The sequence below is a fragment of the Zalophus californianus genome, chromosome 3 (assembly GCF_009762305.2).
Source record: "Zalophus californianus isolate mZalCal1 chromosome 3, mZalCal1.pri.v2, whole genome shotgun sequence".
NCBI classification, from domain to species: domain Eukaryota; kingdom Metazoa; phylum Chordata; class Mammalia; order Carnivora; family Otariidae; genus Zalophus; species Zalophus californianus.
In genome coordinates, this window is record NC_045597.1 from 110,686,335 (window position 1) to 110,703,593 (window position 17,259).

Genomic DNA, 17,259 nt, shown 5'->3' on the forward strand with positions numbered 1-17,259 from the left:
TTAACAAAACAATGGATAAACAAATTGTGGTAAAACAGAACATTATTCAGCAGCAAAACAGAATGAACCACTAATACACATAACATACAGATAAATCTCCAAACTACTATGTTGAAGAAAAGAAGCCAGACACAAAACAGTATATACTCTATGATTCCATGTAAATTTCAAGAACAAGTAACCTAATCTAAGGAAAATAGAAATCAGAACACTAGTTCTTCAGGGAGGAGAGGGAAGGACTGACTGAAAGAAGCATAAGGGCAGTTTTGGGGGATTTAAAATGTTCTATATCTTGAATCAGGGGGTAGTTATATGAGTAGATACACATGTCAAAATTCATTAACTATACACTTAAAAATGAGTATATTTTTGTATACAAATTATACCCAATAAAGTTGATTTAAATCACATCTGATATCTTACTTCTGGACAATGCCAAGGATAGCCAGCTAATGTAAAATATAATCTCTTAGTGAATGTTGAAAATGTATTGGTATTAAACATAACAAACTTACAGCCTAAATCAGATTCTAAAACCCAAGTCCAAGTCCAAAGTGTTTACCCACTGTCACAAGGTATATCTAATTTTAGCCTATAGAAACATCCATAAGCTTTCAGAGAATGAGAGTAATCAGCATGTCTTTTCTTGGGAGGTCATAACCTAAAACAGATGATCACTTTGACTACTATAAAATATGAATGCAACTTCATGTTAAAGATCACTTTCCCCACTTATCCAATATTTTCTCTGCCTACTAAGAATCTTTGAGGAGCTTACTTCCCTAATTCAGTAACACCTATTTCTAAATCACTTTTCCTGATCTCTCGTGCCAATTTTTCTCCTTTTTTAAAGTAAAAACTCTATCTAGGAATATCATAACAACCACTTCACTCTTGAATAGCCCTCCTTAATTCTTACCCTTTGTGGGATTTGTTTCTTACTTTTTCCCCTGTATTTTCAAGCAATTAAAATAATTATTTTGCATTCTAACATTTTGAGAGTTCAATAATTTCAACCATTTTTTCCTGTCTTCAATACCACATTCTTCATGAAGATGTTAAAAGTACTCATATTTAAGCTATCTGACCATGCTGCCACCCTGGCTGTGTTTTTTTGTTTTTTTTTTTAACTTCACTCCTCCTAAATTACCAATGAATGACAAAGGCAAAGATTCCTTATCATTTCACCCTATACCTGAAAAAACAGTTGGATCATTTGACTCCAACACCCTACCACAGTTGTCTTTTACATTTAAAAATACTGCTGCTAAGGCACTGTTCCTAACCAAGTGATTGAATGTGTCCTTTCCAAGGAAATCATGTTTGGTTATGGGCTGTCTAGGTCTACTTGTAAAGCCTATAAACACCTATGGTGCTCATTTTAATGGGCTTCATGACTCTTTTCTACTGTTTTTCCCACACCCCAAATTGTTTGGTAGTCACCCTAAACTGTATCAGACTGCTTAAACCAACCCTCTTTCAAGCACTTTTGTACACATTCTATATGAAGTTAATCCAATCTAGCTTATAATATATGTAAGTTACTGCGGCAACTTATTATCACCGGCCTTTCATATATAGATTTTGTATCATGGTATCACTTACACTTGAAAACACAGCTATACAATACTCTATTAACTAGTATCAAAGGTAACCCATTAGTTGAAGGAGTTCTAGAGTCCAGATACAGTATTTGCAAATGTACTGTCTCACTGCTTTCCAAGCAGGCTCCAACACCTGTCTACAACACCTTATGTTAAAAGCCATTAATCCTAAAATCTTCCCATACTATATGCTGGCCTTTCAGATTACTTTTTTTTTCAATTTTTTTTTGAATACTTATTTCATTTATCAGACAATGACTAGAGAGAAAAGGCCTCTATACAATATGAGACATAATGTGGGACTCTACCTTTACTTCTAAGACCTTGGGTATACCCCTTAGTACCTTTCCTCATCAGGAAACTGGGATAATTGCACTTGCTTCCAAGGTTGTGGGAAGAATTAAAACTGATGCAAAGTATCTTAGTCAAGACCTACTAAATGGGAGGCTTTCAATAAATAGCACATAATAAACCACTCTATTCTACTGATACCCTTCCTCTAGTACCCTTGTCAATCCAAAAACAGAGTGCTCATCTATGATCTTGTCACAATCATATTTACGATCTCATTCTCCCTTTACATTCCACTAGTTTCCCAATGTCTAGAATAGCCTTTCTCCATTCATAAAATGGAGACTTGCCTTAATGAAAAGCAGCTTTAGCCAGTGGATTATGAAGTTAGGGTCCAAGGCAACAGGGGAAGGATCCACCTAAACAGTCACTGCTCTACTGAAATTAATATAGTAATGTATGCCTACTACATCCTAACTTGGCATTAATCTTTCTTCAAAGTCTTTTTTGAAGTCTATGAAAGCCAGAATCACAGTCTTCCTCATGTCCTGTAAATATCATAAACAAACAGGTCCTATGGAAAACAACCAGTAGACAAAATAATGTAATTGATGAATTCTCAAAAACCTCTAAATCCCAATGTTTTGTTACCTCAGAAATCAATTCATGAGAACTTATCACATGGGTATTGGGGGAGAATAAAACTAAACATCCTTTTAACCACTGATACAAAGCTAGTTTTAAACACCTGGATTTTCTTCTCCTGATTACACTCAAATGAATTACTGACTCAATCTAAAAGATAAACACAGATTTTTTTTTGCCCCTATATTCTCAAATTCCAATAGCACTACCCTTTCTGCAATGAACTATTTTTTTTTATACTTTTATGACATGTCTTCTCGATTTCAGTAAGAACAGGTGAATGAAAGAGTTAACAGCAACCTATCAAGCTATAGTTAGGCATTCTTCCATATATTTTGAAAAAAGTTTGATTCAGGAAAACAAAATTGCTATTTATAAAGTGTTCTTTTATTTTTCCCTCCCCCGATAGGTTTCCAGAAGACCACAGTGGAATTCCTAACAGGAATAGGTTATCAATGTTAAACCCACATAATTTTTATTAAATATAATCTTACTTATAAGGTAAAAAGCTGTTTGCTGATTTATTTAAACACAAACACACACATACACACCTGTCTTTCCTAAAGTGCCTCACATTTGAAAATGGCAAAGTTTTCCAAATATTAATCATATTAACCCAAATAAAATCCACAGGGCAGTTTAATTATGGCACAATAAATGAATGACAAGAACATTTTATTTCAAAATCCCTGAGTTCTAGGATCTGAACATCTATAAGCATATTCCTTTCATTCCAGATTCAAGAGTTTAAGGCATTCAAATGCTACACCACACCTTTCAGTTACAGACACTGCTTTCAATGAAAAACATAGCTTAAAAACCATGAAATGAAATCAATTCCACATAAAGCTATCGTATGATTCTGATCTCTAATCTGACTTGTAAATTAGATGTGTGTAACTTCCACTATGCAGCAACCCACAGATCTTTTTCCTAGCAGGATGGCTAGGTTAGTTGCATTGCGCCCTGACAGCAATGGCAGAGGAACACTGACAAATTGAATAGTATATGCCTTGAATAAAAGAGTATATGCCCTGAATAGTATATGCCCTGAACAGCTTTCAAGGTAAATCATGAGGGAATCTTTTTCTGTTTGTAGATGAGCTGCATGAACTACATAAAATGTAATCTATGTTTTATATCCTGGGATGCCAGAGTTTTTGTTGAAAGCTAAGATTAAAAAATGTTGAAGATTCACTGGAAAAAAAAAAAAAATGGGATTCAACATTGAGAATCCACCCACTTCATTTCCCAGAACTGCTTTCAAATCCTCTACAACTGGAATAAATGATATATACCAAAAGCAGGGGCTCTAACCAAATAAAATATTGATTTGGTCCAGAGAATACTTCAATGTTCCAGTTTTCTTGTGATTCAATGGTGCTAGAAAATACAGGTTTATTTTCAATTCACACCTGTTCACTAAATCATTTTAAGTGAATTTAGTTAACAGGTCTAAAGATACTAATTTTTTAATTCAACTGTTCTATGTACCTAGTTGTATAGTGTGATTTTCTACTGTTGAGTTCAAGAGCCTACTCAAAAGGATGTTATTTTAGAAAATTCTGTGTACAGTGCCTTTTTGCAAATAGAAACTTTTTTTTTTTTTTGAGAGGAAGAGAGTGAGTAGGAGAGAGAGAATCTTAAGCAGGCTTCAAGCGTAATGTGAGCCCGACACAGGGCTCAATCTCCTAACCTTGAGATCATGCCCTGAGCTGAAATCAAGAGTCAGACGCTTAACCAATTGAGCCACCCAGGCGCCCCAGAAACATATTTTATATATGCTGCGGGGGAGCAAAATTTCAAAAATCCCCCAAAGTAAAAACTTTCTCGTAAAAATGGTAAGTCTTTAAATTAACCTTTTTAGGTTAATTTTTTTAGTTTAAACATGTTTTTCTTTACTGTAGTTCCCTTAAAGAGAATCCAATACTAAAAGGTGGTAACTACGTAAGTTTCATAAACAGACAAAACCTTTTATAAAGTTTGATTACCAAAGCAATTACCATGTATCATTATGAAATGATAATACATTACACATTCCCCAAGTAAAGATCAAATTTACTTAAACTACCCCCTCCCAGAAAGAAAAAAAAAATCAATTTTTATTTAATCATGAAGTCCTTGGAATCATAGTAGGGCTTGATGCCATTTTGGTGTCACAATCTGCCAGTCATCCAAAGAATATGCCATCCTTCTCTTTCAACTTCTTTGTCTACTAGTGCATCACTGGACCCAGCAGGCAGCTCACCCAGACAATTTCAGTAACGGATTTTGGCTCTGTGCATAACAGATGAAAATCTTTACGAAGTATCCAGTTTGTCTTATAGCTGAGAGATTTGAACCTGATGCAGATGTCACATCTAAATTCTTGAACGGATTTTTATCATCAGTGTCACCTATAAAACAAGACAGTGTCACCAACAGCATTGTCCTAGAGAATATCTATTTCAGTAATGCTAAGCTTTCAGCATTATGACTGACAGTGATTTATTTGACTAAAACCGGGGTCAGCAAACTAGAGCCCATGAGCCAAAATTCAGCCCACTGCCTATTCTTGTACAGCCATGATCTAAGAACAGATTTTATATTTTTAAATGGTTGAAAAAAGTTTTTTTAAAAAAGATTAATACTTTGTGACACGTGAAATTACATGAAATTCAAATTTCAGTCTCCATAAATTTTACTGGAACCATAGCTACTCACTCATTTATGGATTTCTCTATGTCTGCTTTCATGCTATAATGGCAGACTTAAGTAGGTGCAACATTGACTATATGACCCATAAAAAAGAATATTTTTACTCTCTGGTGCTTTAAAAAAAAAAAAAAAAAGTTTGCCAACCCCTGACCTAGAGGATATCAAGTAGGTAGGTTAACAGGACACCTAGTGTCTGTTGCATTAAGAACCTGAGGTGCAATGACCCAGTTGTTCCCTTGCCTTACTTTCATACATTTGTTTAACAAATATTTCTGGGTAGGCCTGTCATTTCAGTGTAGACAGCTATAGTTACTTTGCTTTCCACTTTGGCTCAGCCTTGCCTCAATCCAAGGAGTCAATGTTGCCCTTGGGCAGAAGAAGACAAGAAGCTCAGTTTCAAATTAAATACCTCTCCAACGGTGGCCTCTTCTGTATCCCTAAGTTCTCCTGGTTCTGGATTTCTGCTTTATGTTAACCATTCTCCATAACAGGCTTCCTGTACTAATACCAGTCTTAAAATTCTTTATTTCCCACTAGAGATCCTAGGGTAATAGACTGAGTCACAGCAGTCATTGACTGATCTGTGCTGGCTGATAGCTAGTTCTACCCCTGCTCTAACAAGCACACTGTAACGTGAATTTGTTCGGGCCCTGTGGACAGTCTGCATATTCCAACATTCTCTCAACCTCCACTACTCCTCCTGATCATGAACTCCTCCTGGAGTTCACTGATTTCCTTTTACATTCAAACCTCTGGCCTACAAACCCATGAGTTTAACCTTCCCAACTAGCCCATCATTCTGTTTCTTGAGCTCAGTTCATACAATAACCAAACATAAGAGCACAAGACAAACCTCTACATAGATGGATTTCCCATCCTAGAAATACCCATGTTAAGGCATCTCTTATTTGTTAGCAACTGCCCCAAAAGGGACTATATCCACCCCAAGCAGCATTCACAAGATCCCTTCCCCTTTTTCCCTTCATCATTGCCTAGTTGGCCCAAAGTTTCTATACCTGCTTCATCTGAGAGTACTATCCATCACCCTTTACCCACTTGGAGTGCTCAAAATACCTGTGTTTCTTGAGCAGTGCCTAAGAATGTCTGTCTTGCTTCTATCAAAGCTTTAACAACCCCAGGTCTATTGTAAGGGGAAAAGGAGGGTTTCTTGCCACTGACTACAGTGGAGAAATGTATTCGGCTAGATTTCCAGCACTGAGAACATAATTCCCCAAAGAAACATGTCAATAGTCCACAATGAGGCTATGCCCATACTATTAATGGCACTACAGAACCCATCTGTAATTCATATTGTATTGTTGCAAACAACTCACACATTCATAAATTGTAGACTGACTGTACTAAAAAATAGCTACAAAATGTCAGGAAGACTTTATAGTAGAACAGATTAGCCTTACGTAAAGACTTCAGAGAAAATGGCAATTTATTTTCAGCAAAGTGATTTTCACTACAACCCTGAAATAGAATGCAATGATGAACAACTCTGAAAACTGCGTGAATAGCTCTAACACAAACAAATGAGTAGTATCAAAAATGAAGAGATTGACTGAAATGACCATTAGCCAAATCTCAATTCTGAGTAGCAACCATATATGTAGTATCAATCTTAAATAAAAATGAAAATCTTCTTCAACAATACATACAGGAACCCTGTTCCTACTTGGGGAATGACACAGAGTCCAGTAACATACACTTAACTACCAGGTAAAAAAAAGTAGAGGTATGTAGTCCATATTCCAAAGGAATACTCAAAAGACTAAAAACTTTAGAACATTGCTCATTCGACGACTCTAGTCTCCTTCCCTTAAGGGGAGAGTTCACACTTTTTAGTATCAGGACTCCTTTGTGTCCTCGAATATTGAGAACTCTCGAGGGTTTTTGTTAATGTGAGTTATAATTATCAATATTTACCGTATTAGAAATTAAATGAGAAAGTGTAAACATTAATTCATTTTAAAATTTTATGACATGTTTAATATGATAAATAATGTTTTATGAAAAAGTACTTTCCTAAAAAAAATTTCTTGCATGTCTAATTTAATAATAGATGAATTCTTGTATCGGCTTCTTTATTCAATCTGTTGTGGTATATTATTTTGACTGTAATAGAAAAAAGGAATCATATCTTAATATTAATTGCCTTTTCAGATAATTGTGAACATTCTTCTTTGATACTACACTAAAACTTGACAATGGTTATCTATTATATGGAACCTATTATCACATGAACTCTTTGTATTATGTTACTTGCTTTTTTTATAAGGGCCTTTTATCCATAATTTTGTAACATTGATCACTTTGAAAATATCGGTTTCTTGCATTACGTTTATATTCCAAATTTTGACATAATTAATTAATACCATAGCAAAAACTCACACTCATTAATATCACCACCCATCTCAAAAGAAAAATCTTTAAGTATTGGGAAGCTGTCAAGGGCACAGCAGGTGACACAAGTTTTCCAAAATTTTAATTTTCACTTGAAAGCTCAAATTTTATCATTGGCAACAAATATTATCAGTTGTTTTCCCCGAAGTGACAGGCTCACTTTGTTCATTTTCAAGAAAACTACTGCCAAATATCTAGGTCTAAACGATCATAGTTTGGTAGTCATTATTGTAAGTAAAAATGATGTTTCATGCAAAATATGACTAATTCAGCTTGCAACTCAAAAAATCACAGAAGGGTTTTCCTTGAGTCAACCAATGTACTCTGGATATACAGCAGAAATGTTTTTTGCATACTTCCTACTTCATCACAAAGAATATTAAAGTGTATTCAAGGATCAAGATTTACTAAAATTATTTTTACTGCTTCGTCAATGACATTCTTCAGTGAAACTGGCTTTCCTGCTTTGTTTGTTTTTAAAGATTTTATTTATTTATTTGACAGAGATTGACACAGCAAGAGGGGGAACACAAGCAGGGGGAGTGGGAGAGGGAGAAGGAGGCTTCCCGCTGAGCAGGGAGTCCAATGTGGGGCTTGATCCCAGGACCCTGGAATCATGACCTGAACCAAAGGCAGGCGCTTAAAGATTGAGCCACCCAGGCGCCCCTCTTTTGTTTTTTACTGGAAAACAAAGGTAGTAAAGAATACAATGATTACTAATAAAGTGTGATGCCCTTGCCATTTAATACGTACTAAGATGTCCACAGTTTTACCCACCATTGCTTTAGTATCAGCAAGGCAAACATCAAAGCAGTGGAAACAGCAAAAAGTATTACTATGAAAATAGTTTTAACCTCATGGATTCCCTTAAAGGCTCTTGTTACCCCATGGGTCTGCACATCATAATTTGAGAACTGCTGTCTTAAGGAAACACTCAAAGCTATAAATGATAAGTTGCCATCTCCAAATCCTTAATAAATATCCCCCAACATTAAGAATTATATTCTTTAAAAAAAAGAATTATATTAAATATCTGTACAAATTCTTTCATTTTAACTCAAAATTGGTCCAATTCATTCTGAAACTGCATTAATAATGTAACAATACCAATTAACACATAATGAGCACTTACATGTATTATCTCATTAAATCCTCATAACAACTCTATTAGTTCTCTGATAATATTCATGCTACCAAGGAGGACACCTGAGGTAGAGAGAGGGGAAGTCATTTGTCTGAGGTCACAGTAACAACTATCAGTATTTATCGATTCAGGCATTACTAAGTATTTTGTATACTTCATCTCTTAAGTCTTTACAATAACCTACTATCCTTTTTCACCCTTTATTATTCTTGACACTTTTATTACCTATTTTACAGAAGAAAACTGAGTCACTAAGGGCAAGCTCCCTGCCCAAGGTTATCCAAGTGCTTGATCATCCAAGTGTCTTAATCCAACAAGTATGCTACATATTTTGCCTCTGTCACATATGAGTATACCCTGTGTATATAAAAAATTCAATGGTTCCAAGTCTTACATAGTTTTAAACTCAAATGAGCAAGACCTCTATTTGTAAAATTTTTTACTAATTTGATTATCTCTGTCTTCAAATAGAACAAAACCTACTTTTTTTTAAGATTTTATTTATTTGAGAGAGAGAATGAGAGAGAGAGCGAGCACATGAGAGGGGGGAGGGTCAGAGGGAGAAGCACACTCCCTGCTGAGCAGGGAGCCTGATGCGGGACTCGATCCTGGCACTCCAGGATCATGACCTGAGCCGAAGGCAGTTGCTTAACCAACTGAGCCACCCAAGCGCCCCCAAACCTACTTTCTTTTAAAATAGCCCATGATCTAGGTAGATAGTTCACTAACTTACTAAACACTTATCTGCATAGGACAACAAATCAATCCAGCTAAGATTATCCTAAGGAAACTGAAACCCAGAACAGTAACTAACTTCCCCCCAAAGGCATGCTGTTCATAAATGGGACAGGGTCCAAATCAGTTTGGACTGACCCTGAAGCCTAAACTCTTCAATCACACTGCCTGTATGTCTTTAAGAAGGTCTCAGGCAATGACCTAGGAATTGCTCACAAGGCCTGGATACAAAGCTTGCTGATATCATATCATATCCACTTTACCCAAGGCAATCAAGATATGAATCATCTTGTATCTCAAAGACCACGAGACAAAAAGGAAGATGATACATGCTGAAAATGAAGAGACACATTCTCAGGTGCTTTAGGTAAAACATCAACAGGTAACGTGGGGAAAAAAAGAAGAAAAATTCACTTTACGTAAGTGTCAGCACACATCTCTATAGCTGAGATTACCCTACCTCTGTTTATTTTTTTTAAAGATTTTATTTATTTATTTGACAGAGAGCGAGCGCACGCACAAGCACAGGAAGTGGCAGGCAGAGGCAGAGGGAGCAGCAGGCTCCCCGCAGAGCAGCGGGAGCCCGATGTGGAACTCGTTCCCAGGACCCCGGGATCATGACCTGAGCTGAAGGCGGTTGCTTAACCAACTGAGCCACCCAGGCGCCCAACCCTACCACTGTTTAAAAACAAAACAATGCCCAGAAGAAAATGTCCTCACAGCTACACAGACCACTCTTTACACAACAGCTTTCACATACCAGGAGCCCAGGAATGCTGAAAACGTAGTTAGTGACAAAAGAAATCAGTTTCCTAAATCTTTCCTAAACTCTAATCAATCACCAACATTTTCATTTCAAGTAAGGATCCATAAAAGCCAGGGGTTATGCCCCAGTGCTTGTTGCTATTTTAAGGTCCTACATCATAAGATACTGCTTAATACTAAACCCTAAGGGGACAGGGAAAGCATCAAGGTTTACCCAGGTCAATTCATCTTAACTTGAGGTGACTCAACTTTTAGGAAGTATAAACATCTTGTGATTGGACAGAGGAGTGTGGCTTTAATTTCAAACAAATTGTATTCTCAAGGAATCCACACACACATCTGACATTTGACAAGAAGGTGACAAAATGGAAGGCTGTGGTATACCACCTAAAAGGGCAGGGCAGCACAGGAGAGAGATGAGCACAGAATACTTGTCACAGAATACCACATTCTGGATTCCCTTTGTGGCAAAGGAAAAAAACAAAAAAACTACAGAGCAAATTTTACTTCCTCCCATCACAGAAAAAGAATCACAATCTAGTAATGTAAAAGCAGCTGACAGATATATAGAAAAAAAAAAATCAAGATTGAGGTCATGTCTCTTGACATGCATCATTTACACTAAGGAGTCCCCCATTTATCTGAATTAACTTCATGTACCTCATTTCATTCAGATATTTGAAGTTTTCCTTTTAGAGTTGTAAAATGTTACCTCAACATAAATAGTAAACTGTCCACTTAAAAATACCACTACAAAAAATACCATCCCCTCCTCTCTACACAGACACATCTACTCCACTATCATTAAAAGTGTAAGATTTTGGCCTTCACAGGAAATTTAGTTCAATAACTCCTCTTTAAAAAATTAGCACAAGAAATTCTACAAGAAAAGTTATGGTCATTACCTTGTTAATACAGAGTGTTTGCATTACTTGTTAAAGACATGGTAATTCGGGTATTCAATACATGACTGACTACTGTTCTGAAACCAAATTAAAGGTTTAGACTACTAAAGAGTTTGATGACTTCCCTCAAAACAATAACTAGGATTGTATGGACAACAAAATCAAAGAGGTCTCTTTTTTATGAGCAGGCATTTAAGGGCCTTTTAATGAGAATTTACTCTTTAGTATATAATTACTAATGAACAAAAAGAGGGCAATTAAATTCACTTCTTTATAGTGCCATAAAACTTCAATGTGTAAGAAATATTATTATATTCATGTTAATCAAACTCAAGAAAAACTGAAAATGTGCAATACCTAAAAATACATGGTGAAAATTGTACCTTTTCTTCTGAAATAAATGCCCTCCCAGATGACTGACGAAGCTATTTTTCACATGGACTTGCTTATAACTTACAGTACACAGACCACAGTATTAATGATGGTGATGAAATGTATAAACTTCTTATATGAAATCTAAATTTCCAAATGAACACTGATTTCCCATACTGATAACAGACTCACTGTTAGGATGAATTTTGTATTAATTAATATTTATTTACCACCTGTTATGTGCCAGGCACTGTACTGAGTGCCGAGGACACCACCCAGAACAGCACAGATTCGGTGTCAACACTCAGGGTACACATAGTCTAGAAGGAAAGGCAAATAATGAACAAGTGTGCTATGGGAAAGTACAACAGCCACTTGGTCAAATGAAAGCTCAAAACTGAGAGAAGACCTGGGTAGAAAATCAAACACTTGAAAATAATTAGCTACCACTGAAAATGGGGGACAAAAATCACCCATTACATGACTCAGCTAAGAAGGCAAAGAATCCAACAGCTACGTAGTCATCAGGAAAGGGATCTAGGTAATGACTGGATGAAGTCTAGGATGTTCTAGAGCCTGATGCAAATGAAAAGTGGAGCCTCAAAATGGGCTCAAATCATAACAGCGGAAGAGCCCAGCTCTCAGATAGCCTATCCTCAGTATGTAAAGGGTTAATCCAGTAAGTGCAAGTCCCGGAGGCAGTATCATAGTATCTTGGCTCTGCAAGTTCTGCCTCCGTTGAAACAGAGCCACAACCATCCACCTGTGGACAAGAACAGGTCCCAACTCCCTAACAGGCAGAGGGGACGACAGAGAGAGTCAGATGACCAAGTGGTTGGAGTTCATAAGCAGGCTTAAGACAAGGTTTCGGGTCCACAAGGGATCTGGAATACAAAAAGAAACAACGCAGGAAAACATATCAACTCTATGGACTATTTAACACTTACTAAAGAAAGGCTGTGGAACTGCTTCTCTGGTTACTTTTATAAATAAATACTCAAAAACAAAACAGTCATCTGTTTAAATGACTTAAGTATGACCTTAAAGTGTGGGGGGGAAAGGATCAGATACTCTAATTCTTACTGATTAATGAATTTATATCCTAATTCCATCTAAACCTATATCAAAATATTCTAGATACCTCACACACACCCCTCATTAAAATGTTTATGCTATATATTTCAAAACTCTTGATGAGTAAACTATCTTTAAAAATGAGAATCTCATAGTCAAACTGCATACATGCCAATGGTATGGTGAGATACCATACTTCTGTGAGCAATGAATGCTCAGGGCACCAGAATAATTCCAGATCCCACCTCCAGAAGGGGATGGAGGTCTTAAAATGTTTTCAGCCTTAAAAATCAATTCAAAAACTGGGTCAAAGGGATAGAACTGGTAGTGAGTAGGACACGTAGACTGGGACTAGCAAAAGAGCCAGAAATGATACTTGTGAAATGATCTGCTTCCTATAAATACCACCCTACTGTACTGTACAATTGTTTTCAGCTATAGAGTCGTAGAAAAAAATGCATGTAGTCCAAAGATGTTGTCCCTGTGGAGGCCATTATTTATACAACTCTACATATTCAAATAGGAATCACTCTAAGGAATTGGCCCTGCATTTGTTCAAACATTATTTTCCAAAGCTATTCAAAGGGTGGAGGGGTGGTACTTTCCAAAAGAAATGCTTGAAAATTTTCCTCAGTTAATTTTTTTTTTAAATAAACAAAACACACTATTCTGATCTATTAAAGAAAGAGGAGATAAGCCTAAGAGAAAAAGAAAATACAGTGGGTTTGGGGGTTGTTTTGTTTTGTTTTACCATACCACCAGAATGCCCTATCAAATAGAGCCTAAAATTGTTTAAAATATCATTTCAGGACAGCTTGCCAAGGTAGTCTGGTGTCCAAAAGTCACGACCCTTACAAAGGTCTATATGCTGAAAAATGTGTCCTTATAAAGTGAAACCAAAACTTTAAAATGCGGCTTACAGTAACAATTAGAGGGTCACTCGATGGTGGTCAAACTTTGCTCTAGTGGAAAATTTCACTGGAAAATTCATATTACTTTAGCTCTACTGAGGCGTTCTATCAAAAAATTTAAATAACGGTCCTTTTCCCAATTTCACAGAGAGTAACATATGTTAAAGAGTAAAATTCTCAATGTTAAGTTTGTTCCCCCAATTTTTCTAAAACATTTGTTACCTGCTACCTCTTTCGAGATTGGAATTAGGCCTAATAGAGTATCTGATTCAACACATAAACAGAAATGAATTATTTCAAGTTTACAAAATCATGATTCATGACTTCCAGCCACTCAGCTACCTTAAGTTTGATTAAGCCCAACATGACCACAAGCATTTAGAGAGTATCCACTACGCTTGACACTGGTCAGCCACAGACAGAACTGACACTAGGCATACACAGAATAAGACGGGGTCTTTAAAAAAAACAAAAACAAAAAAAAACATGGTCTTTCACGAAGCCCCCACCAGGCAAAGTGCACAGAAGCCAAAAAGTATTTACTAAATGCCTAAACACTGTGGTGTGTAAGATGCAAAGAATTCATCCCACCCCAGCAAGAACTTCAGGACTTCTGCATTTGAGGCCCACTAAGAAAAGTGATGCTGGCTGGGGATACTGGAATTCAGTTACTACATGTGTATAGCACCTTTCTTCCTCCTTAATATCATGGTTATATACACCACAGTCTTAAATATATAGACTTATGAAATGCCAATCTCCTGGAATCAAAACAGACTCTCTGAATCAAGAATATGAACATTCTTGAACTGAAAATAATTACTAATTTCAAACAAACTGTAAAGTACTGCTTTCAACTGATAGAATGTAACATGTCCTAATAAATACTTTGTATCATTTGTATCTAATGGGTCCAAATCACAAACTAAGGCATATACTCAAGACAAGAAAAAGCAAAAAGAAAATTTAATAATTACTAGGCTTTTTTAAAAATAACAAATTTCGGTACAGAATATTCATTGGGGAGGTATGAATTATATACTTAAGTGTACAGTTAATTAAGTCAACTAGTCCTATTCAACTCCTGTTAAATATCTTCAAGAAACTTTCTTTGATTGATTTCTCCCTGTAAAATAATGGAGTTGGATTTAACTGTGAAAGTCCCTTACAAAAAGAAATTTCTGTACTTCTGTGGTATGTAATATTAAAATGTTAAAAGGGTTTCAAAACAGGAGTAAAGAAGCCATCTTAACTTCTCAAACTGATAATGCTAAAAATTCAGTTTCCTATTTTTATCTCAGTATCATGGTTCAGATTTTACCTATTCAGTTTACAAGTTTGTCAAAGAAAGTTGCATGACTCAAAAGGTACTCCTCCAACTCTCAATACTAAAACTGTTTCATTAAATACCAGATCCTAAGGAAAATATGTAAGAAAGTGAGAGCTAAGGAGAATCTACTCCTATCAGACCTGGGATGCACTAGTTAAAATTCAATATAGCACTTGGTGGGTATGTGGGTTTCTACATGAAACTCCTGCCATGCTTTAGCTTAAGGTTAAACAGGTTAACAGAATGCAATAAAATGGCTCTACTGAATTATTCTGAACTTCTAAAGCAGCTCCTTTACCTGACCACTACACTGAGCTTTAAAATCAACTTCAGGGGTAAGACCAACCAACCAAGGTGAGCCACAGCACTCGGGGGCTGCACTGTGAAACCCACCTCTTGTGGAAAATCACCGTCAACTCAACGTTTTCCATTTCATACGGTGATACAGGTGGAGGAAAAAGTGTAAAGCCTTCTCTTTGAACCTCCCATCACGCTGCCTCAAGGCGCTAACTTAAGAATTATCTGAAAGATAATCTAATGCAGTACAGTTCTCAGAAGACTCTAAAAGTTGTATTTGCGAGAGCGAGGGAAAAAAAAAAAAAAAAACTCCCTCGGGCCTGAACGTTAAATTGTTGAGTACTGCAACTTCGCGGCAGAGTACATGGCTGGACTTACAAGACTTAAATTAAGAAAACCTTTCCACCGGAACAGTTAGACCGGATCACGATCAAAATAAGTATATGCCCGATCCTCCCAGGAGGGATGGGGTAAGGGGCGAGTGAGGTCTTTCCTTCAGCTGACCGAGAGGTAGAGGGGCTGGAAAGGGCAGGAAAGCGAGAGCGATAACGGGGACAGACGCAAAGGTTTCCCTCAGGAAAGCGTGGAGGCGCGTGTCGCAAGGGACCCGGCCTGGCAGTCCCATGGTCTGCAGGGAGGTCCCTCCGCCTACTCTGGCCAACCCCGGGAAGCCGGCCTCCCTTCTCCCCGCGCGAGAGTAACGAGCCCCCACACGCCCTCGCCTGCCACACGAAGAGGCGGCGGCGCGCCGGACCTCTAGAAGCTGCCACGCACGAAGCGCAGAAGTCAAAAAAATTAAATCAGAAAATGGCCAGCCTGCAGGACTGAAACGCAGCAGCCGGTGTGCCCGGCTCCGCGCGGGAGGCGGCCGGCGCGCTAGGAGAGCAGCGCCTGCGCTCGGGAAGCGCGCCACCCGCGCGGCACTCGGCTCCGCCCCCCCCCACCCCCAGCTCCCCGCGCCGCCGCCGCCGCCGCCGCCGCCGCCGCCGTCGTCGCCGCCGCCGCCGCCGCCGCCGCCGCCGCCGCCGCCGCCGCCGCCGCTGCCCCTCTGGGAACTCCGCGCCGCGCGGCCCCGCGAGGCGGGCGTCGGGGAGGGAAGGGGAGGGGCCGCGCTCCCCGCCTCCCCGCCGGCCCGCGCGGCTCCCCAGCCCGGAGCCTACTCACCTCCTCCTCCTCCTTGTCTCTCCCTCCTGGCCACCGGCGCGGCCCAGCCGGCGACGCGCTGACGCCGTGCCCCTCCCCCGCCGCCGCCGCCGCCGCCGCCGCCACCGCCGCCGCCCCTCCCGGCCTGCGGCCGCTGCGGCCTTCAGGCGCGTCAGGCGCAGGCCCCGCCCTTTAGCCCGCCCACGCGCCTAAGGCTCCGCCCCCTACGCGGTCTGGACGGCGAGGGCGCGGGGTCCCTGACTCAGCGGCGGATCCCGCCCGCCCGCCCCGGGCCACCTCAGTTCACGGCCCCCGCTCCTCTTCTCACCTGCCCACTGCCAGAGGCCTTCGCTTCACTTCTCACCTCCCTGCGCGCCTTTTCCATCTCTCATGAGCACCGCTCTCTGCCTCTCCAGCTTTTTTGTACTCTCTCTAACCCTCTAGTCTTGTTCTAAGCTCGCATTGGCGTCTTTTTTTTTCTTTTGAAAGGTCTTCGCTGCTCACTAGATGGGCCTCGGCTTTCTCCTGCAGTTTTCCTGCCGGTTCCTCCTCCCTGTCTCCGTTCCTCTCCCTGCCCTGCTGGAGCCTCCGGGACCCCGCGGGTTCCTGGCCCCTTCCCTGCCACCTGTACCTGCTCTGCAGCTCGCACCTCTTTCGGCTACATCTGCCTCGCCTACGCGTCCTAATTTCCCTCTGGGCAGGCTCACGCTTTCCTTTACCTACATTTTGTCTGTCCTTTTGGTTCTGACTCCTCCACACACTTAAGATGCATTTTGGGTATTCAATTGCTTGTCCACATTTAAATGAAGAGAGTCACATTGAGTAATTAAAAAGCACAAAGCAAAGCGATAGCAGTGGTGACCATCTTTCAGTTGCGTAGTTGTCTCTACGTTCTCTTTGTGATACTGTACTGACGCTTAAATTTAAAGGAATGGAA

The 17,259-nt window shown here is 39.2% G+C and overlaps 1 protein-coding gene across 8 annotated transcripts in view; it reads right to left on the reverse strand.

Annotated features, from left to right (window-relative positions):
* The window catches only part of GTDC1 (glycosyltransferase like domain containing 1), a 478,402-nt gene extending 461,969 nt beyond the window's left edge, over window positions 1-16,433 (reverse strand). For all 8 annotated transcript variants that reach the window (XM_027591202.1, XM_027591201.1, XM_027591200.1 and 5 more), the window contains exon 1: window positions 16,344-16,433. The gene's annotated coding sequence lies outside the window, so the exon portion shown is untranslated. The remainder of the gene's footprint in view (window positions 1-16,343) is intronic.
* Between the last annotated feature and the right edge of the window lie 826 nt (window positions 16,434-17,259).